At 40.4% G+C, this 21,175-nt stretch overlaps 1 long non-coding RNA gene across 2 annotated transcripts in view; it reads right to left on the bottom strand.

The window, feature by feature from the left end:
• LOC125697808 (uncharacterized) overlaps positions 1–21,175 on the bottom strand; it is a 33,956-nt gene that overhangs the window by 12,006 nt on the left and 775 nt on the right. The window contains exons 2-3 of one of the 2 annotated variants that reach the window (XR_007378942.1): positions 11,573–11,689; positions 5,186–5,297 (exon numbers count right to left, since the gene is read on the bottom strand). This is a non-coding gene — a long non-coding RNA (uncharacterized LOC125697808). Of the gene's footprint in view, positions 1–5,185; positions 5,298–11,572; positions 11,690–21,175 lie in introns of those variants that run through there. The other variant, XR_007378941.1, reaches the window with a different exon arrangement.

Genomic DNA, 21,175 nt, shown 5'->3' with positions numbered 1-21,175 from the left:
AATAGAAAAACCATAAATTGCTAAGTGAGCTCCATTGTGGGAGCAGAGCACATGTGGTCTCAGCCACAGCCAGAATCATCCAGCAAAACCTTTGTGCTCATCAGGTGGCAGAATCTGCGCTGCCCTGAGGAACTGCTGTTTTCTAAGCAGTGCTGTCTATTCCAAGTGTTGTCTTTAACGTGGAGCAGTGCTGGCCCCTTCCACCTCACAGCAAAGGCCTTGGAAAACCTCTTTGGGAGGGACAGGCAGAGATTTTTGATGCAAGTTTTAGAAATGCCCAAAGATAAACAGATTGACTTGTTCCAATTCTGGTACATTTTTAGAAAAATGTGAAAAAGAAGCTGGCTTTTGGGTGTACTTGTAAATATTTTACTAGCAAGTGGCTTTGTGAAGGATTCTTTCTTTTGTTGGGGCCAGACTCCTCAGAAATAGCGCTTTCAGGGATCACATCAGCATGTCCTAGTTTCCATTCTGCAGTGATGTGAGGCATTTCTGAAGAGTGTGATCCTCCTTTTGGAGGCACTTGTGGCAACGTGTAAACCTCTAGACTAGTTTTCTAACTTTTACATAATTAACAGTTCATTAAAAAAAGATGATTTGAAGCCTTATATAAGTAGAATTTCTGGCTCACTTGTTAAGCATCCAGCTCGTATTTGCACAACGAGCGGTCGTTTCACACATGATTTGCAAATGGCTGCTGGCCTGATCTGAAACCCTCCAAAATTGCCCTGAGCCTTTCTCCTGGATTTAAAGAGCTTTTAATCTGATCATAAATTGCTTCATCTCCGTCTGTTGCTTATGCTCATAGAAAGAGAGGCTGCAGATACTTGCAGACATATGTGTGTCATATCACTGCATCATATGGCAGCAGCTATTTCTGAAAGAGGTGGCCAACTTGAGAGAAGGATAGAGCACAAACAACTCACAGAATCACAGAATGGTCAGGGTTGGAAGGGACCTCAAGGATCATGAATCTCCAACCCCCTGCCACATGCAGGGCCACCAACCTCCATGCTGAATGCTAAACCAGGCTGCTCAGGGCCCCATCCAACCTGGCCTTGAACACCTCCAAGGACGGGGCATCCACAACCTCTAGGGGAAGCTGTTCCAGTACCTCACCACTCTCTGGGTAAAGAATTTCCCCCTGATATCCAACCTAAATCTCCCCTCCCTCAACTTAAAACCATTTCCCCTCGTCCTACACATATCAACTCCTCGGATTTGTGTTTATATTTTAGCCAAGGAGTCTTTAATCGTCCCAGAAATCTTATCCAAAGGTCTGTTTCATGTTGTACATACATGTATAAAAATATTTCCCCCTGTAAAGACATTTTCTATACAGAGATGCATCTCCCTTTTCCTCTAGCAAAGGAGAAGATTGAAGGTGATGTTGTGCACAAGACTCAAGCGGAGGGATTGGCAGGACATGGCTGCTCCTCACGTCAGTGCTTATGGATTCCTCCAGTGAGGCTGACCTTGGGGGAGGTGGTTGTGTTCATCTTGGTTGGAGATTCCATGAGTGATGTGGCTTGTCACTGCACAAATTTATTGCAGTTGTGCCTCAGGCAATTTGGCTTTCAATATGGGCTCAGACTGATTCCTGGCTGTCTCTTACAGTCATTTCTAATGGCAGCTGAATATTTATTTAAATTTGGCAACAAATGAAACAAACACCTGAAGCTTCTCCATGCAGGTTTGTTTTCATAGGATTTGGTAGTAGTTAAAATTATTAGCTATATTCAAGAGTCTGCCCAATTTCCTACTTATTTTGTAATATCTGAGTACATCTCATTTAGGAAGGAATCTACAGTAGTTTGGGCTTTTTAACTGAGGTGAAAACTGTTTTTAGGAAATAAAGGCATTTTTCCCTCCCTAAAAGATATTAAAGAATTGATAATTTCTCAGGGACTAAAAAATGATCAAAGTTTTATCCTGTGCCTCTGTTTAGAGGTCCTGAATGCTTTTTGCCATTAACTATATTGTCAGCCCAGTCCGGCGGTATTATGAAGATTAGATGAGAAAGTCTAACTTATCATACAACAATTGCACTTATTTTTTTAGTAAACCTGGAGTTTTTAGGTGTGTTTATGGCCTTGAATTTTGGAGCTGGCAAGGAGATTAATGGCACAACAAGTCTGATTCTGTTTCTCCCTGAGAAACACTTTAAGGAAAAGACAGAGAGGTGATCTGAAAACCTGAATCTTCCCAGCCTGTTGGAAAATAAGTAGACCTTCATTATATTCTCATTACTCCAGCTCTCAGCACAGAAAGGAAAGAAATAAAGGTCACTAGCTTTTACCATCTGCACTAGAATGAGATGAAGGTAATAAAGATCTCCAGGATGTATTGCTTAGCTGCTGATCTGAGGCTTCAAGTAAGTCTTGAGGCATATAACCCTGTCTCAACAAATTCCAACTTGGTACAGGCATGTTTCATGACTCACTGAATTTGAGTGGAAAATCAGAATTTCTCTCATTAGACACTGTATTGGGCTTTAATGGGTTAATTGAAAAAAAATTAATCTGAAATCCTGACTTCAAAATTCATGATAAAAGAAGAAAATTATTTTAATTTGTAAACATTTTAAACATATGAACCCAAGAGTATGAGAGTGATATTAGTATATTGCACCAGGTGATTTCTGCAGAACTATGTCTAATAACATGACAGACTTCTTCCCCCAATTAATTTGGAAACATAAGCTTCCTTCAGCAGCCAACAACTGAAGATAGAAAACGACAGGAGAATGTCTTGGAAAACCAGAAATAATTCTTGCTGTAATGCCTTTATAGTCCAAACCAGACGGCATCAGAAAATTTCTCTTTTCCCTCATCAATGCTGCGTTAGTGTCTGATGATGACTCAATTGGCTCATTAAAGAGAAAATGTTGATAAATAATGGTAAGAATATTTAGAAAGTAAATATGGTACTAAAAGAGATGCAGGAAGCCACTTATTTCTGTACTTGGTCTTTATCAAGCACCTTCAGACAACAATATTATAACAGCCTACTATATCTATTCCTACTAAAGAAGCAAAGTCCCGATGAAATGTCAGAATATCCATCTTAAAACAGATATTTGCTGTCTAGATGTTGTCCTAGTTCAGAAAAGCCTTTCTACTGTTCAAGTCAAAGTGGCTCTTGGCAAGGTTTGTGGAACTGCTTAATTTGATTCATTAAAGTTCATGCATTTGTTTAGTGTTTTTGCATCCTTAATGAGACACTCTGATGGCTTTGTGAGTTGTTTTGCAGCCTTTCCATACTCTTTACAAAATATCCTATCAAGACAACTGAAGAATATACAACACAACTGTGTGTTTCAGAATACTCGGTGGATAATGGCTCATAGATGGAAATATCAGCTCTTTGAAGGGCAGTGCTTGGTGCTCTTCTGTGAGGCACCATCAGCTTTCGATGAGATGGAAATCAAAGGTCAGTAGCTAAGTTCATGGAAAGAAATGAGGTGAAAGAACCTGATTGTCTTAGATGTCTTGCAGCTGAATCAGCAAGGCCAAAGGTACAATCTTTAAATACTTTGAAGCTCAATTAATTCTCAAATGAGCTTTCATTTTTCAATCAGCTGCCAGTTTTCACCTGGCCAAGGGATGTTATTTCTCAGAAAAGGTTTAATTAGCACTCTCCTTGCTAGAGTGTCTCTCTTTCCCCACCTCTCCTTGCCTGGTCTGTGAAAGCCCTGTGCTTATTATATTTCATGACTTCTTCATCATCTAACTATTCAAAGCTCATCTTTAACGAGCAAAAAAAGAATGTCTTACACTTCTACGTGACTGTGAGGTGCTCAAAAGGAGAGGTTAAGTGAGAGATAGAGCCATACAAGCAGTGTGGGCAGTGCAAATTTAATAGCAACACTTGCATGAAGTGTCGATTACTATGTGTGAACATCAACAGCATTACCAAATTTAAAAAGCACATGTACCAGTAAACCTATATTTCATTTGAAGCCAACATGGGTTCTCAGTGACCACTGCATAGGAGCCACAGCCACACCACAGACTCCACAGGAGCCTAACGAGCTGCACTTGTGCTTTCTTTCATAAAGAGATACCCTCCAGCTCACTGTTTATTGAGAGATTTTTTCTGTGATGGCTGTGCTGCAGAAACAGGGGCTCTCAACTAATTTGCTGTTTGAGGCATTGAGCCATCTCCCATTTCAGCCAGGAGCAGTGCTTGCTGCCGTGTGGGTGGGGGATCAATGCACTCACATCAGAGCCTTTTTTGCAGTTAACTTTAAATTGCTTCCTTGTATCTGACATACAGCACTTCAGTATTAAACCCTCCTGGTTCAGTAGTGTATTAATTAGCTTCTATACATAGATAGATATATATGGTTTTTATTTATATTAAACATACATTTTAATTAACTGGAGCCACAAATGCAGCTTACACCTATAAAACTGTAATCCCTTAAATCACCAAGAGTTTCATCTCAGGCTTACTGAAATCAATAGGCCCCAGCAGCTTCCCCGAGAGCCGAGCGTCTGCAATTATGGCAGCGAGGTGAGATCCCACAGTTTGACAAAACTGGTCTTGAATTTGTTTGCTTCTTGGTGTCCTACTCTGCGTGAAAGGTGTAATTTCTTTCTACACTGCAGTGAGTCGGGCTCAGGGAATACTGTGTACTTCTGCTTTTGATTTATTTATTTGTAATGGTCGTTACATTGCTAACAGTCATTTGGGAATAACAGTCTTTGTGTACTGGATTCATAGCATGATTAATAGGCTTTCAGCTTAAATGGCTGCAAAAAGTTCGATCTCTGTGCTGGTGAGCTAATGCTCATCACCTTCTTAACAAGAGACACATGTGAAATTCCTAACGAGTTAATTCCTCTAACACGCCATCTGCATGACACAAGTGGGGTTCAATCAGGTGTCACAGTAACAGTTTGGTGACAGCCGTTTAAGTTTTGTTTATGAACTGGTCTGACTTTAGTGGGAGGATTATGTGCATGTGGGAAGGATCCTTGTCCTGGCTCCAGGACTGTAAGAATCCTCAAAGGTCAGCTGCTGCATGCGTGTGAATATATGGACACAGGGCAAGTTCATTCAGTCATGCAGACATTTAATGAGCCGTTTTAATGTACTTGTTTCAAAGATTATTCAATTCTTTTTTTGTTACAAGTCTTTAGAGGCAGGAGAGACGTTGCAATAAATACATAAATGGAGAGTTCACTGCTCCTGCGAGAAAGTTAAAATGAAGTTTGCTCCACATTGGAGGGGTTTTGGTGTGGGCAGCACGCACAGGGAGAGGACTCCTCCTTTGGTTGTTTCAGGATTCCCTGGGAAGTAGGGAAGAAATAAATTTAAATCTGCAGTTACCACTGCATCCATAGAGCCCCTACTGGGGATTTGTATCCTGTGGCTGCTGGGCTCTGAGCTCGGTGCTCACCCCGGGTTAAAGGCTCTGCAGGATGGGGCTGTTCCTGAGATGTGGGAATTAAGTTCTCCCTGAGATCTTTCTTCACATTAATTAGTGCTTGATCTAGTGGTCAGCAAACAGCCAGCCCATGGCAAAGGGGGTGGAAGTGGGTGATCTCTGAGGTCCCTTCCAACCTAAGCCATTCTGTGGTTCTGTGAGCCTATGGATTAGACTCGACCTGATCTCAGTTCTGGACATGGATGGACACAGTGCAGCCCCCAGGTCTGACCAAGCCTTGTTCCCCTACTGGGAGAGAATTACCAAAAAGCTAAACTTGGTGGCAGAACTGGGGGTGGAAAATTCAGTGCTGTTCTGTGAATTATAGTGCTTCAGGTCTGCTTCTTTTATTCCATTCTCTCCCCCCAGTGTGATTTTTGCAGCACACCTCACCAAATGTATAACTGATTTTGATGTGGGATTCAGGCTTGTTTTGCTGCCTTGAAAGCTGTATTTGATGAGAAAAGCCTGTTCCCAGAAGAAATTCGTGATCATGAACAAAAGGCAATGCAGCTCCGTGAGCCATGTGCAGCTGATGGCGAGATAAGAAGCAAGTAGGGCTGGAAGAAAAATAAACCTTTTCTTCCAAAGGAGAGGTGTGTATAAAAAATGCCAAATCCAGGGTGAAATTGTCTTACATCTTACAGCACAGATCCTTTTTCTTAGGAGCAGCATTTTCAGCTTGTGGGTGGGACCTCATGCGGCTCCCAGGGCCGGGAGCCCAGCTTTGGCTTCTGCTTGCTGCACTGAAGTAACTGAGATCAATGAGGTTATTTTTATGGGTGTTTTTATTTATTTATTTATTTTTACTGTTTGGGATCATTCTTCTTACTGAAGCACAGCTGAAGGCATTTGGATGTCCTTGGAGTGTTTTTAAAACGGGAGCAACCAAATCCAAATCTGATTTAGACAAAATAGTTTGGGTCCAGTGCTGTTATTTGTGAGTTATTTCCCCTCATTCAGCTGCAGGTTTGTTGTAAGAGATTTCTGTTCTGATCCTAAAAAAAGAAATGCATGTGTGATGCTAAAGAAGAATGTTATTTATGGAGGTATTCTTGCAAAGAATTTGCTGTCTTCAAGGTCTGATTGTCATTAATTGAGATAATTGACAGGAGTTGGACTTGATCCATATGGGTCCACTTCAACGCAGGTTATTCTGTGATTCTAGCTATGTACAGACCCCAAACTCTGTCTCTTATTCCAGCATTTTCCTTTGTACCTGCAAAAGCATATCCAGATAGCCATTAGCAGCTGAACTAGCTACATAATTGGGTCAGCTGATGTTAAGGCATCAACCATGGCCAAGCACAGCAATTTTTCCCTTGGATGAAAAAAATCTGTAGTTTTTCTGGCTACGAACACTAGAGAATGGACTTTATTCAAAATGATTCACACATCTTACTGAAATAATGTTCATGTTTTGGCTGATCCTCAAATTTCAGCCGCCCTATAAAATATCCTCTTGTTGGATCATTTATGTGTATTAAATTCCAGACCAAATCCAGCAAGGATTTCAGATGTAGGTTGTACAGAATCCAGTAGGACTATGATAGGTTTGAAAGAAAATCTTCAAGTGCATAGTTGTTTAGCAAGACACCATTTGGGTTTTTCAGAGCATTTTTCTTCAGAGCAAATAAAATCTACAAGAACACAGTTGCCCTGTAACATGAAATGGGGTCAATATGTGCTCATTAATTCAGAGCCATTTAGAACCTGGTAAGATAGGTATAGAAATCAGTGGACAACTTCAGAAAGCAAATGATGCTGAAGAGTTCAATAATTCAACCAAAGCCTTGAAGACAAGAATTACAAATTATTGTTGATTTGTTTTTCCTAGAACTGTATTGCATCTCAAGCCTATGATTTTTTCTTATTTTTTTAGTACTCTCCTGTAATATTGTCTTAATGGCTTTAGGACCTTAATTACACACATACTGGATACTTGATGTTTTCAGAGCTGTGAAAAATTATCCTTGCTATGGGGAAATCTAGTTCTAAGGTGGATAAATGGAGTAGTCAAATGGAAGAGTGAAACGAAGCAAGCAGTTTGTATACATCTTAGCCAGGTTAGTAAACGTATGGCAAAGATCAACAGTGTGCTAAATGCAGGGTAGGAGCAGCCTGGCCTTGGCTGACTGCTGCATGGATTAAGGGTGTGAAGAGGTGCAAGAAGGATTATGGTGACAGGAGGCAGAAGGATGATCAGTAGGCACAGCGGGAGCAGAGGGGCTTTCCCTTTTGACTGCGCGATGTGCACATGAAACCTTTTTACACTGCTTAAACTTAATTTCAAACCTGAGGAATTTCAAGCAGAGGGCAATTTTTAAAAAGCGATGTGCTGTAGCAATGCCCTTTGTTATTGCCAGAACTGGGAAGAGATTGCAGCACGCCTGCCCCGAGCAGAGTCAAGCAGTTCTGAGGTGCGAATGGGCAGCGGTTCTACTGCTCTGGTGGCTTAGGTTTGATTATTTCCATCTTCCTGGCTTGAAATGAAACTTTCATGCTCTTGAACATAGAGCATACCTTCCTACAAAGCTTGTTTCTCGTCCTAGGAGATGACAACAGGATGGGCTTTAAGCTAGCATCACCTTTACAGAAAAGCCCTCTTGGTTGACCTCAGTAATACCTAACAAATTATTTATGGCCTTCTCTTTCTTTAAAGCTCGAGCAATCTTAGATTTAACAAAGGCAGAGTGACAATGTATGCTTGTACCATGTAGACAGATGCCACAGGCTGGGTAACAGTGCTGAGTTGAACTGTGTTTGTGCCGGTATGCACAAGTCACAACAGCTTTATCCCAAACTCATACAGAACAAAAGTTTTTGAGATGTTCTATCAGGTATTTCCAGTGCTTTTAATGCCTCAGTATCTCCTGTAGATTAGACTGCTCATAGGCTAATGCTGTTTGTTCATGTACGCCTGTTCAGGTAGCAACAGATTAAGCCATGTTTCTATGTTTGCAGGAAAAAGCCCTGAAACTGCAGCCACTGTGCTCACAGGGCAGGGAGGAGAGGGTGATGTCACAGAATTTGCTTCTGATTTCTTTTGCTACGGGAAAGGATGGAAGGGGCTTTGGTGCATCGATCCCATTGGCTTTCATGATAAGCGTTGCTGTGTCCTTGTTTGAGTCTTTCTTTTTCAAATCTGTTTTAATACCAATGGCAGAAAAGTGTGATACAATTTTCCAGGTAGATGTAAGCATTAATCCTTTAAATGGCTTTCGGGACCAGTTAATGATGTTTATTCACATGAAACAACTGAAGCGTTAGCATGTGTGGTTTGCGACTGCTGTTAACAAAGAAAAGCTCAATATTTTAAATGGTGTTTAGTAAGACCACTGCCTAAATCCAAGTTCCTTTTGCTTAAGCTTTCAGCAGCAGAGTGGTTAGCAGAGCCTTAGTCTCTGCTCTCCCCAAAGACCAGTAACTTTGCTATTGACTGACTTAAATAAACTTGACTGGATTAAATATTTCACTCTGCAGCCTGGCATGTTTGGGAACTGATCCAAAGCCCATTGAAATAAATGGGAAAAGTCCCGTTGGTTTTATTCTTTTTTGGATGATGCCTTTAGGACCAAGCAGGTGACAAGTGGAATTATGGGCTTGGTGCAAGGAAGAGCAGAAGTGAGATGATTTTCAAACTCCTGCCTTCAGCTCCCTGACATGATTGAAGTTTATGCTCTAGGTTAACTCGTGAGAGAGACACTATTTCTTTGTATAGTGCTTGTCCAGTGAAAAATAAGGTTCCCATAACAGAAAGTAAATATACTGTGGCAGTTCTTTGAATGGAGGAAAGGATGGGCAGGTGATCCTCTGAAGTGCACTTCTAAGTCAATCTCTGGTAGCTGCATTTCTAAAGAAAAGTTTAACCTGGGTTTCCCAGTCTCAGTGAAAAAATCCCTATTCTCAAAGTGTCTCTTAAGGTCAAATTTATACCAATACCTTTATCCATCTTGACTTTAAAATCCTGGATGGGAGCATCGTGCTACTGAAAACCTGAGTTCATATTTTAACAGGAGAGCCATTCTGTGACTGCACTACAGTCTTGGTGTTGTCATGTATGTCAGAGATGCACAACATTCTTGTAAATACCACTTGTTTCATTGCCACTGGCTCCATTCTCTTCTCTCTACTTTCCTTAGTTTGCACTTTCAGTGGCGTTGTTTCAGAAAGGAGAGACAGGTGCTGAAAGATGTAGGAAAGACTCCACAAGGCAATGCGACAGTTTTTGGCTAACGTTTTAAACTGTGTGCAATCTGTATGGAAAAGGTGAGTTCATGTGTTTGAAAGCCAGACTATTTTAATCTCAAAACTTAGGCAGGAAGACTCTTTCCATTACTTTTTATCATTCTAACACAATCTTAACGAGTGCAGCCGCTTGGAATAAAAGTTCTGAGGATGTTCAGTGTTGCTTTGAAAGTGTTTCCTACCACAGTCCCTTCTAGATGCAGAAAAATATGAATGTGCCAAAGGATAACCTGGCTTCTATCAGGCATTCATAAACATGCAAGTCTGCTCATTCAGGCAGATGATTATAATTCGTTCCTATAAAAAACATTTGAACAGAGCTGTTGCAGGTGCCAAGTGCCACGCAGTCTGTCACTGGCAGACAGCTCTCCTTGCACGCTGCCTCCATGCAGTGTGGCACAAGCACTGAAGGTGGGTGCCAGATGTGATAAGGGAAAGCTGTATCCTCTGTGCTGGTAAAAAATGACAGCAGCAGAGGAGTAGAATAAGGTGAGAGGGGAAGTTAAGAGAGGGAAAAATACTGTAATGAACTAAACTACTGACTCATTGGCATAAAGTAGTTTAGCTGTAATGCCAGTGACATCAGTAGAGGTGCTTTGGAATTGCAGTTGATTCAGGCTTCTAAAACAGAAATTAGAATCACATGTGATTCTCAGTGAGGTGAAGATTCCAAAATCCAAGTATTCTCAATAATGATAGCCAAAGCACTTGAATGACTGCAAAAATCACCCATATCTCTTACAAGCTGCCCACACTACAATGCAATCAAAGGCAGTCAAAACTCAGTATTTTCAGCTCCTGGCATCAATTTATTACAGAAGCAAAGGATCTCATTGGTATGTTATCTTTAAATTGCCCTTTTTCACACTTTGCTTTTGAAAATTCAGCATGATGCTTTGAAGAAACTCCTCAGATTAATGACAGACTGTGCCACGTCTGTACTGAGCCATGTTTTAGGTTTTTGTTTTTGTTTTTTTTTTTGTGGCCCCTGCACCTGTTTGTGATGTGAAGTGCGATTTCAGGCAGGAATGAATTTGGTCAGAAATCACTTAACACATCAGTGTTGCAGAAGGACAGATCAGGTCATAATGCTGAAGGGATGGCTTTGTCTCATTTTCTACTCCCCACAAGCAGAGGCAATGATGGTTTCAGCAGCCATCAGGCTGTGTTTCGGGCAGGATGTGGGCAGGACACAAAGCCAATGAGATCACATCTGCCTTTTTGCCAGGGTGCTCGTTGTGAGGGTCAGCTCTGGGGTGCTTTCAGCTGCAGGTATGTTGGTGTGCAGGTGGAGAGGCATGCAAAAAAAAAAACCAAACACCCACAACCAGCCAAACAAAAGAGAGCATGTGCTTTCTCAATCTTTTCTCCTACTTCTCAGCCTGTAGCTGCAGGCAGCCTCCACCTGCTGGGGTTTGCCAGACATGACAAGTTATCCTTGTCTGTGTGAGCCGGACAAGGATGTTGCCAGGTTCCACAGACTAATTTCCTTACCTAGCACCTCGATGAAGGTGGGCTGGTTGAAGGGCAGATCATTACTGATCACTGTATAGAATCATAGAGCGGCTTGGATTGGAAGGGACCTACAAGATCTAGTTCCAACTCCCTGCTATAGGCAGGGACTATGAAAGGCATTGCTCAGGCCACTGCTGCTCATTCACAGAGCAGTGCTAGTTGAGCCAAACTGTGATTCTCAGCATGTTATGGGGTGAGTTTTTGTGCACAGCTAATGCTGCTACACAGCTGTTTTGTGTTGTTCCAGCAAGGATGCTGCTGCTAACTGCTGTGTTTTGGGGGTGAGGAGTTCTCTCCCTCCAGCCAACTCTGCCTGTCATGCTGCAAAAATAAAATATGTAAAAATTAAAAATTAATCTTGCCAACGTCCTCTACCTTCAAGAAGGATTCATTGTGGAAGGACAGCATTGCCATAGCAACGAGGACTCTTCAGATGGCTGTAAATCTGGTGAATTTCCAAGACACAAAAGCTTGCTCAGAGCCCAGAAGTACCTGGATAGAAAACAAAACAGATGGTAAATTCTCCACAGCTTTTGCAGTATCGTATTTTGCCAGTTATTCCCCACTTTCTCATATGTCCAGAATGTTTGTTTTACAATGAATTTGTGATCCGTGACAGATTCAAGACTTTGCACAGTGGAATTTGAAGTCAGCACCTCTTTTCCCACTGTGGCCGCCTTCTTCTTATTAATGGCTATCAGCCTGCTCTTAAAATAGCAGCAATGATCATTTGACTCTCAGCCATCAGAGAAGCATCCTTAATACTTAATTGTTCTATACAATGATATACCCTAAAGTGTATGGAGTTGTGATCTTTGGGACAGTTACTTTTAACCATCTGAAAATCCCTTGTGTTGTAACCTGCGTTTGCAATGCCAGAATTGGACTCTCAGCAGGGAAATTTTCTTCATAGTGAAAGAGTTTTAAAGTCTAAAGGGCAGCGCAGCACTAGCACAAGGATGATAATCTTCTCTAAAATGCAGGTGCTGCTGAGTGTCGCAGCTTCTTGCCATGGGCACAAATTAGTTTTCAGACACATCAACACTTCTGCTCACTTACACAAGTTAAGAGGAATGTTGTTCTGTCTGTGACTTCTGCACAGACTCCGTGTGACACCTGTGGGGTTTTCTTAATTTTAATTCTGCCTGAAAGATAATGGCTGATAGTGTTGTGATCTTAATGTAGGAGATGACAGCAAACTTTCTTTCTTTTGGAAAAACTAATAGCAAAAAATATCAGTCTGAGTGAAGAATTTGGTGTGGTTTGCCTTGTTCAGGTGAACGTGCTTCACAGGTAAGAGAAAGCATTGGAGCATGAACTGCTTGTGAGCAGCTTCATTAGGAAAGAATTCCTCTTAGCTGAGACATCGATGAGGAATTGACCTCTGAGAATGAGAGCTGCTATTTTAATACAAGCACAATTCTGCAGGTATTTCACATATTAACTATTGCCCTAATCCTCTGAGCGTGACGAGCCTTTCTTCCAGCCAATTTTCTGACACTTGTGAGAGCTATTGCATTTTGGAACAGCCACCAAAGGAGTGGAGTTGAACAAGAACCCCTATTCTGGGTTGCCCTGCGTACTTTTGGGCGTTGCAAAGAACTGAGCACTTCTGCATGGCACAGCACCAGTGAACCCTGAGCTGCTGAGCCCTGATGGCTGCCACTGCTTTTGTATTGCACCTTGGGAACGTTCATTCTGCCTTCAAATTAATTTCTGCTCTACTTTTCTGGTCCTTAGGCTGCTCGTGAACTTGTTTTAATGCAGGGAAAGTGATTTACTGCATTTAGGAAGGTTGGTAATAGGGAATTGAAGATAACGCGACTTTATTTTAACGATGGAGTTTGCCAATATCAAATTTTAATTCTTAACCAGCACATTTTCAGTTGTAAACCGCTGTTCCTGAGCATATCCTTCATCACTTAAATGGCCCTTTTTAAGCCTTCCATTTGCCAAATGCCTACAGGGAAAGTAATAACTGTAGTTAAAACAGAATATAGTTACAATATGCCCCGTGGATACATTTTAAAATGAAATGCCATGTCTTGAATGGAAGAAGTTAACATCATTTGCGATTTCAAGCCAGTTACTATCAATGATTATTTGTGCTAGGCTGTAATGCGTGTTACACAGCATCCATTTAAAGACTGAGGTGGATGTTCTCCCTTGTAATTGCCCTGCTGCTGAGATTTTTCACCTTGACTGAATAAAATTAATCATTAAAACAAGCAAGTACTTATATTGGAATATTTGTCAGAAAAAGAATCCTAATTCCTTATCCCAGCTTTTCTTGTTTCTCACCCAGAGACAGCTGAAGAACTTCATTGCTGTAGTATCCTAATGTGATGTTTGGCACTGCTCAGCTGGGGAGCAGTAATTGTGCTTCATTTCTTTATTTCTCTGCTCAAAGGCAGCAATTCTGGCACTTCATTACAGCACCATATGATGACAATCAGTAAATGGGTGTTGAGGGGGAAACAGGAAATTCCCCACACCCTTGCGCTCCACAATTTTTAACAATATGCCTGTAATGAAAATTTATGCTGTTTTATGATCTGTGTTGGATTTAAAATGTCAAAACTGAGATGCTGCTTAAATTATGGGCTTGAATCAAGGACACATCATTCATTCCTCTGCCGTAAAAAGCGGAGAAATTACTGTTATTTTTAACAATTGCACAATCGGTATTTTTGCCGGCGTGTCTTCAGCAATGAATTATGAATCTCTCGTGATGACAGGCATTTAGGGAACTATGTAGGCTAATGTGTCTCATCACGGATAGATTCAGATAAATGAATGTCTCTAACACAGTGTGGTCGTTCTCAAGGGTTGGGGCAACGTTGGCCATTTCCTTCCTGCTGTACCTTCCTTCTCCGAAATGCTGAATTTCTGCATCCATCCCAAAGAAGCAGTGAAGTGTTTTGACAGATGTAACTCAAGAGAATGATGACACACCATGGCTATGGGTGGCAAATAAGAGGCAGACAGTTCATTGGTGGATCTGCTGTATCCACAGGCAGAGCCTTTTGCTACACGAGCAAAAGAGATGTGCAATAATACTTTGACTATAACAGACGTAATCTGTTTAGATTTTCTTGTTCGAATAAATAACAAGAGCGGCTAAGGTCAGTTTGCTTGGTAAGGGAAATGGAATTTCTAATGTTCTGTGATGTTTCATTTCAGCGTGGTATTTTCTCACGTTGAGGAAATTGAACAACTGATGGAAAAACAAAGTTCAGAGCAATGTATACCTTTAAGCAAACATTCCTTCCTTTGGGATATTTAGGTTTTGTGTTTTGCAGGGAACACCGGAAAAGCCTGCTGGATCACAGTGGCAGAGACATGGAATAATCACATGAAGCTAAATATATGTAATTTTCTGAAATTACAATCTGATAATTACAACTTAAGTGCTGTTTTTAATCACTGTGTTAAAATGATGAGAAATTTTGAGTTTCAGAATAAAAAAGCTGTTTCTCTGCCCACACAATAACTGTCTTCTTGTTCATCTTAATACAACTACCAAGGCAATGCTGTATTGATTAATTCTGTACGCTGTGCCTTGATACCTAATTATTTCTTTTGTCAGCTTGTTGAAATCGGCAAAAATGTCTGATCTTATTCTGCTGTAATGATTTCTATATGAATTTTCAAACAATGAGATCTTCACTTGTATGTACTTGCAGCTCTGATGTTTTAGTCTGTAACTCTGGTGTGCCAGCAGAAGTGATTAATTCCTATTGCTTTTGGGGAGAGAAAAAATGACTGCAGTAAAGCTCTTCTACACTGAAGCCTTTTCTTTTTCTTTCTTTCTTTTGTCCGTAATACAGCAGCTGTTCTGTGCTTGCTTCTTTATTTGTTGACTTTTATTTTTATTTTGGACACTACTTGAATCTTTTTTTTCTTTATTTGTGGCGTTGTCAGCAATTTCCTGATAGATATTCTGCCTTGTCTTTTTTCAGTAGTGATCCAATAGTTACAAAATTTACACTATAAAGACATCAGTGCTTGTTGCTGAATATCTAACATACATTATATGCTTGATTTGCATTCTGGTGGTGCCTTGACCAATGTAACTTTAACATAGATGTGGCAAGAAGCCATCCCTTGTATTGAGTGTAGTTATAAATACATTTTCTGTGGGCTATGCTGGGATTTTACTCTGAGAGAGGGCTCGTTTGTAGAGTGTTTACAATGATTACAACCAGTGTTTACAATGATTCTTTTCATTTATGGTAATTGGTAAATAGTTTTCCAAGAAGAGCAATGAATCTAAGAGATCTGTCAGTAAAGGCATTTGGTATTTACAGCAGTATTCAGCAGAGCTGAAATACCTAAGTTTAAAAATAATAATTTCAAGCACCGAGAATGAGTAATTACTTTGATTTAACGTGAAGTTTCCTAACCATCAGAGTTCAGCCTCTGCTCAGGTGTGTCCCCGTCTGATTACCTTGTGTTCATTATTGGGCTGACAGTCGGGATCCAAAAATGATCTCTTTTGGAACCTCCTCGACTTGATCCCTCATTCTTTGTTAAAAAAAAATAAAGCTGGTCACTTCCAAAGAGATCAACAAAACTGTCCAGAACAAAGCAAAGAAACAGAGCCTTAAGGAGATGGGAATTCCCACTCCCCAATGGGAGAACACAGGATGCTTTTATCTAGATTGCTAATTAGAAAAAGGAAGCTCTCTCCTCATGAAAAACTTTCATTTGAGATCTCTTTGACTGAAGCAATCGAGAAAAAATTCCTTTTTTTGAGTATTTTTAAAAGTGGATTTATTTACACTTGCAGCTCTTAAAATGAGAGTAGATTAGAATGAAACAATTCAGAAAATCATTGCTTTAGCTTCCTTGGATGCTTCCCTCTCCCATGCGTTGTGCACTGTGTTTAGATAGCTTATCCCAAGACAGATACCCCTTTGGGAGCCACATGCCCAAAGGGACCTAAGAATGTCTGTTATCAAATGGTTATAGGGGAGAAAACATTCCAGAGCTTATATCTTGAAAACTTGTATAGAACTAACAGAAGTAATTTATCTGGGCTTTCTGACCTGTAAGGCTGTCTGCAAAGAATTTAAGAACTGATCACAGGAAAGTAGCGAAGATTTTTTTATGATGGAAAGCTTCCCAGAGACATAAACATAGAAATCAGGATAGTTCTTCTTTGATATAACACTTTGCCAATGCATAAATCAGTTTCTCAATGCAAAGTTTTTGCTCCATCACTTGTTCTCACTGTCCCCACAGCAGAGTAATGTCAGTGACTCTGGTCAAATGTTACTGCTGATAGCAATGCTTTCTGTACAGCTTCTTAACAGTTAGAAAAGATAGCAGTGTGAGCTGAGATACATTTGTTCATAAGAACTTGTGTCCCTTCAAGCCCTGAGAACCTGAGCTTTCCATTTTGCCCATTTCAATATGGCATTGCAGTGATTCTGCAATGAAAGAACTGTAATACAGGCAGACCAAACTCTCCTTATCAGCATTTTGCACACACTGTACCATGTACATCAGAGCAGAAGCAAGTGAACAGTAAATATCCAGCAAAAGTTTGCAAGACTTCAGTCTTTCAGTGCCTATGAAAATTTTCAAGACTGCAAGTATTTGCTAGATTGCATTATCTTAACAATTACATTAAAAACCTTTTTTTTCTAGAGAAGCATCTCTCACTTGGTCTCATGCTCTTGCTAAATAAGCAATATTTTCTTTAAATTGTAACCAATGACAGCAAAAGTGATATAAAAATGACAAGTTGGCATTCTGGCTCTGAACTTCATTGTGATCTGCATTCCTCTTTGTGTCTTGTTCTTTCATCTTTTATAGGTATGAAAGATTTGAACAATTTTCCTGCTAGGGCTAAGGGAAATAATGTTGTATTGCTGTTAAAACCGGTCATTATTCATGTATAAACAGCTCAATTACTGTTTCTCATATCCAATTTTTGAATAAAATATTGATGATGACATATAAATAACTTGTCATGACTTAGCAGAAGCTCTACAAAGCTATTAGAGAAATAAATTGCGAAACTGAGGTACATTCAATAACTGTGTCAAGTGAAAGTCAATATATACAGTTCAGCTGAGGTTTTCTCAGTTTGAATCCTTCTAGGATGTTCATGTTAACAAAAATCTTGGACACGTTGTCTCCTGATGATGTGTGATCATGGAAGGGCTGTGATCCTGGGCAGAGGGGGAAGATTCATGGGGCTGAAATTGGAAGACCTTCAAGGCAAGACTGGAACTGGACTCACTGTGAGTTCAGAGAACTCTTGATTCTTATGCTATAATATCAGCGCACAAGCAAGAAGCAACGCTTCTACTTTTAACGCTGAGTAGGTCTGAATACTTTAATACTCTTACATGAAAAGGGAAGACTGCCAAAACACCCAGACAAACAATTCAGTAGCCAAAGGAAAACAATTGTTTTGTCTTTGGCTATGAAACAGCAACTATACGGTTAAGTCTTTATAATTTCGTAACCCATGTTAGTACATCTGTAACTTTATTTGCCTTGTAAAGAAACTGGATGCTGTTTTCTCTCTTCTGATCTTTTCTTTTATTTTCTTAGGGCCTTGTCATGAAAGCCACTTTAATCTTTGTAGATAAATCTTCAGGTTTGTGGATTTTTTTTTCTCTTAAGACCTCAGCTGCCTTAAGTCTTTCCATTTCATCATCTTTAAATTTTTTTCGGCAATCTGAAGCCCTATTTATAAATGGATATGATTAAGATTAGGCTATAATAAGTGCTAATCTTTTCCTCCAACTAGGGAGATAAAGCCTATCTTAAACCTGGATGGCTTAAGACAAGTTTTGTTTCTTTATCTGTACAAAGTGAACAAATAAAACACTATCCAGCAGCTGTATTCACAGGAAGCACTGAAGATAATCCCTTCCATTTTATTATTGCAAAGTGTTTTTCTTTTTAGGCATCTACCTGCTCAACTTTCAGATGTGTAGGCTGTCGATTACAGAGCTGAAACTTGCTAATGAAAACTGAAAGTCACCTGGTCTGTCTTCAAGGCCAATATTTGGCTCTTTTTTTTTAATGTATCTGATTGAATTTGAGGTGAACAGGGACAATAGCAGCACCAGTATTTTTCCTTCAAGGCATTTGTAAGCAGAAATCAATCGCCTCGTCTTTGCACCACTCCTTCAGGTGAATGATCTGTCTTTTTGTCAGGTAAGCCCAGATGCTTTGGTGTGCATCCCTCTCTGCAGTTCTCAGTTCAGTTCTACGAGTGCCTAGAAGAGCCCAAGGTTGAGCCCAAGGCTTTTAGTCCAACAAGGGCTTCTAACTAAGCAAAGCAACCCCAATTGGTGCAGAATGCTAAAGAATCATCGAACATGATAACGTAACCCTGGAGTTCTGGGGAGCCTGAAGGGCAGTTTGGAAAGCAAACCTAACATGTCGTAGAGTCTTTGACCTCAAGATTTTTATAGCACGACAGGTTGAAATGCTGAAATGAGCATTTTATGACACGGAGCAATAGCTTTGGCACACAGACCACAGGAGTCATCTACCCCCTGGATAACTTTGGTGTTTCCTCACTGCCTTCCTTGAAGATGCCCAATGCCTGTGTTTCTTCTGAGCAGATTTAACCAGCCCTTGTGCATCAAGCAAAGGGGATTATGCTGTTTAGGAGTTAGCGTGCATTTAAATAGCTTTAATACTCCAGACCATCTTAAATGGGATCTGATGTAAGGAACCATGCTGCACAGCTGGTTGATTGGTGTCTTTCATTCTCCCTATTGATCTGCAGCCAAAAACACTGAAGGAAGAACAAAATTCTTGCTGTATGATGAAGTAGAGCAAGTAATTCATTCCTAATAACTAACCTGATCTCCTGAAGACTGCAAATACCCTGCTTTTATTGGAAGTGTATTAGTAGTACACGGTCAGGTAAATAAAATGATTTCCATTTCCTGCCTGAGCATGAGACCAAGCTGTTCCAAAGCAAATTTAAAGTTCATTTCCTGCAAATATGGGTATATGAGATTTTAAAACTAGCTTTTCATTCATGAAAATGGGATTTGAATGACATGAACGTTTGTGGAAAGCAAACAACAAAAAAAAAAAGTTTGAGAGAAAACAAAAAGATCCTTTCCTCATTTTCATTATTAACCTATTAACTCATTGCTCCCTGGCCCCACAAAGCCTGAAGTCTTAAGTCTTGTACCTTGCCTTCATAAAGAGCAGTGTCTCCCTGTTGTTTTATCAGCCTCTGCTGTAGGCACACAGTGCTACAGCCACCGCAGACCGAGGCAGGATGGGCAGGGTGACTTTATTGAAGCAGAGCCTGCTTCCCTCCTTGGCAGCTTTCCCCTGCAGCCCACCTCTGTACTGGCACACAGCTGCACACAGTGACTCACCTCCTTTGGGAATGCAGGAAGCTGGCTGGAAGTAAAATTGGCCAAATCAAGCCTGAGGGCCACAGAGCACTTAACATTCATCTGTCTCAAGGGCTGAGCCTTATTAGTGGCATGAAAATGTGGTCAGAGAACGTGATCTTGGAATAGCTTATGTTGGAGGGGACCCTTAAAGATCATCTAGTTCCAACCCCCTGCCACGGGCAGGGTTGCCAGCCATAGACCAGGCTGCTCAGGGTCCCATCCAATCTGGCCTTGAATGCCTCCAGAGATGGGGCATCCACGACCTCTCTTGGCAGCCTGTGCCAATGCCTCATCACCCTCTGATAAAAATGTGATACAGGGAGCTGACTAGGGAGGCCCCAATAACTGACAGGCTCAACCCATCAATTGCCCAGAACTAAACTGAACAGACCTCCTTAATTCCCTATTTCATCTGCCAGCTTTTTCTGCCTCTGCAAAGAGGGACTTAGTCATATGTACCTTACCTGAAGTTACAAGATGAACCATTTAAAAATGACTGAGTTTTGGAGTTTCACAGACCTGATCCAATGACAGCTGCTTCCAATTATTACAGAAGAATAATCATTACTATTATTACTTAAAATCTGTTGCTCGAAATGAATTTAAGGGGCTGCAAATCAAAATAGGAATATGACCCTATAATTCAGTCTTGGTAAAGTTATTTTGTCTCTGTGCTCAGGTGTTCTTTCTAACTGTAGCTTTAAATACACAGGTTCAAAAACACTGCTCTGAATTACTATAATATGGAACTGAATAGACAAAATCTACCAAGTTAACAAACCTGGTTTCACCTGTTGAGAAGATCAATGTGGGACCAAAGGTAGTTAATGGCAACAGGAAAAACCTTGAGAAACACAGAAGGTTTATAACTTACAGCACAACTCCACCAGATGGATTTTAGTTGAATTTCAGCTTCTTTATAAACTTTATATTTACTTTCAAGAAAAGCAACTCTAAGAGAAACTATTCGCTCACCCCTTTATTGTATGTGATCTGCATTTGTGAAAGTTGATTGCAGAAATATGAAATTACATTTGATGATGAAAATCAGGTCAAAGTATAGAAATGAAGAATAGAACTGAAAACCAGAAATGACACACAAAATAGCTGAAACTTAAATCCTGTAATTATAAATACGGTGATGTGCAGAATGCCAGCATCAGACTCTGCATTACTTCATCTCTCATGTGTATAAATCTAACAGCTCAAGTCTCAAATAAAACAGGCTTTTGACACTCTTCCAGCTACAGCACTTGACCCAAAGCCCACAAAGTCAGCATGAATCACTGAAGTTTTGGAAGTAAAATGCCAATTTTTCTGGGAAAAAAGAAAGAATCTTACATATCAGCTAAAAGCATTGCATTTTTCCTAGTGGAGACTTTGAAATTACAAGTAATCTTAAGCACTGTAGCAATGAATGAGATGCAGTTTATCTAGAACAGCATTAATATTGTGTTCTCTAAAGATAAGAACCTACTGGCAACTGAAAGAGGAGATGTGATCTGAAGTCCTGCATTTAGGTGGCTATATATGACAGTTTTTCCCTACAGGAAAGAATACGTTTAAATGCTAAACCAGATGCTTT

Source organism: Lagopus muta, chromosome 9 (assembly GCF_023343835.1).
Source record: "Lagopus muta isolate bLagMut1 chromosome 9, bLagMut1 primary, whole genome shotgun sequence".
Taxonomy (NCBI): Eukaryota; Metazoa; Chordata; class Aves; order Galliformes; family Phasianidae; genus Lagopus; species Lagopus muta.
The sequence above is the reverse complement of the archived record's forward strand: the minus strand, read 5'-3'. Positions and strand labels throughout refer to the sequence as shown.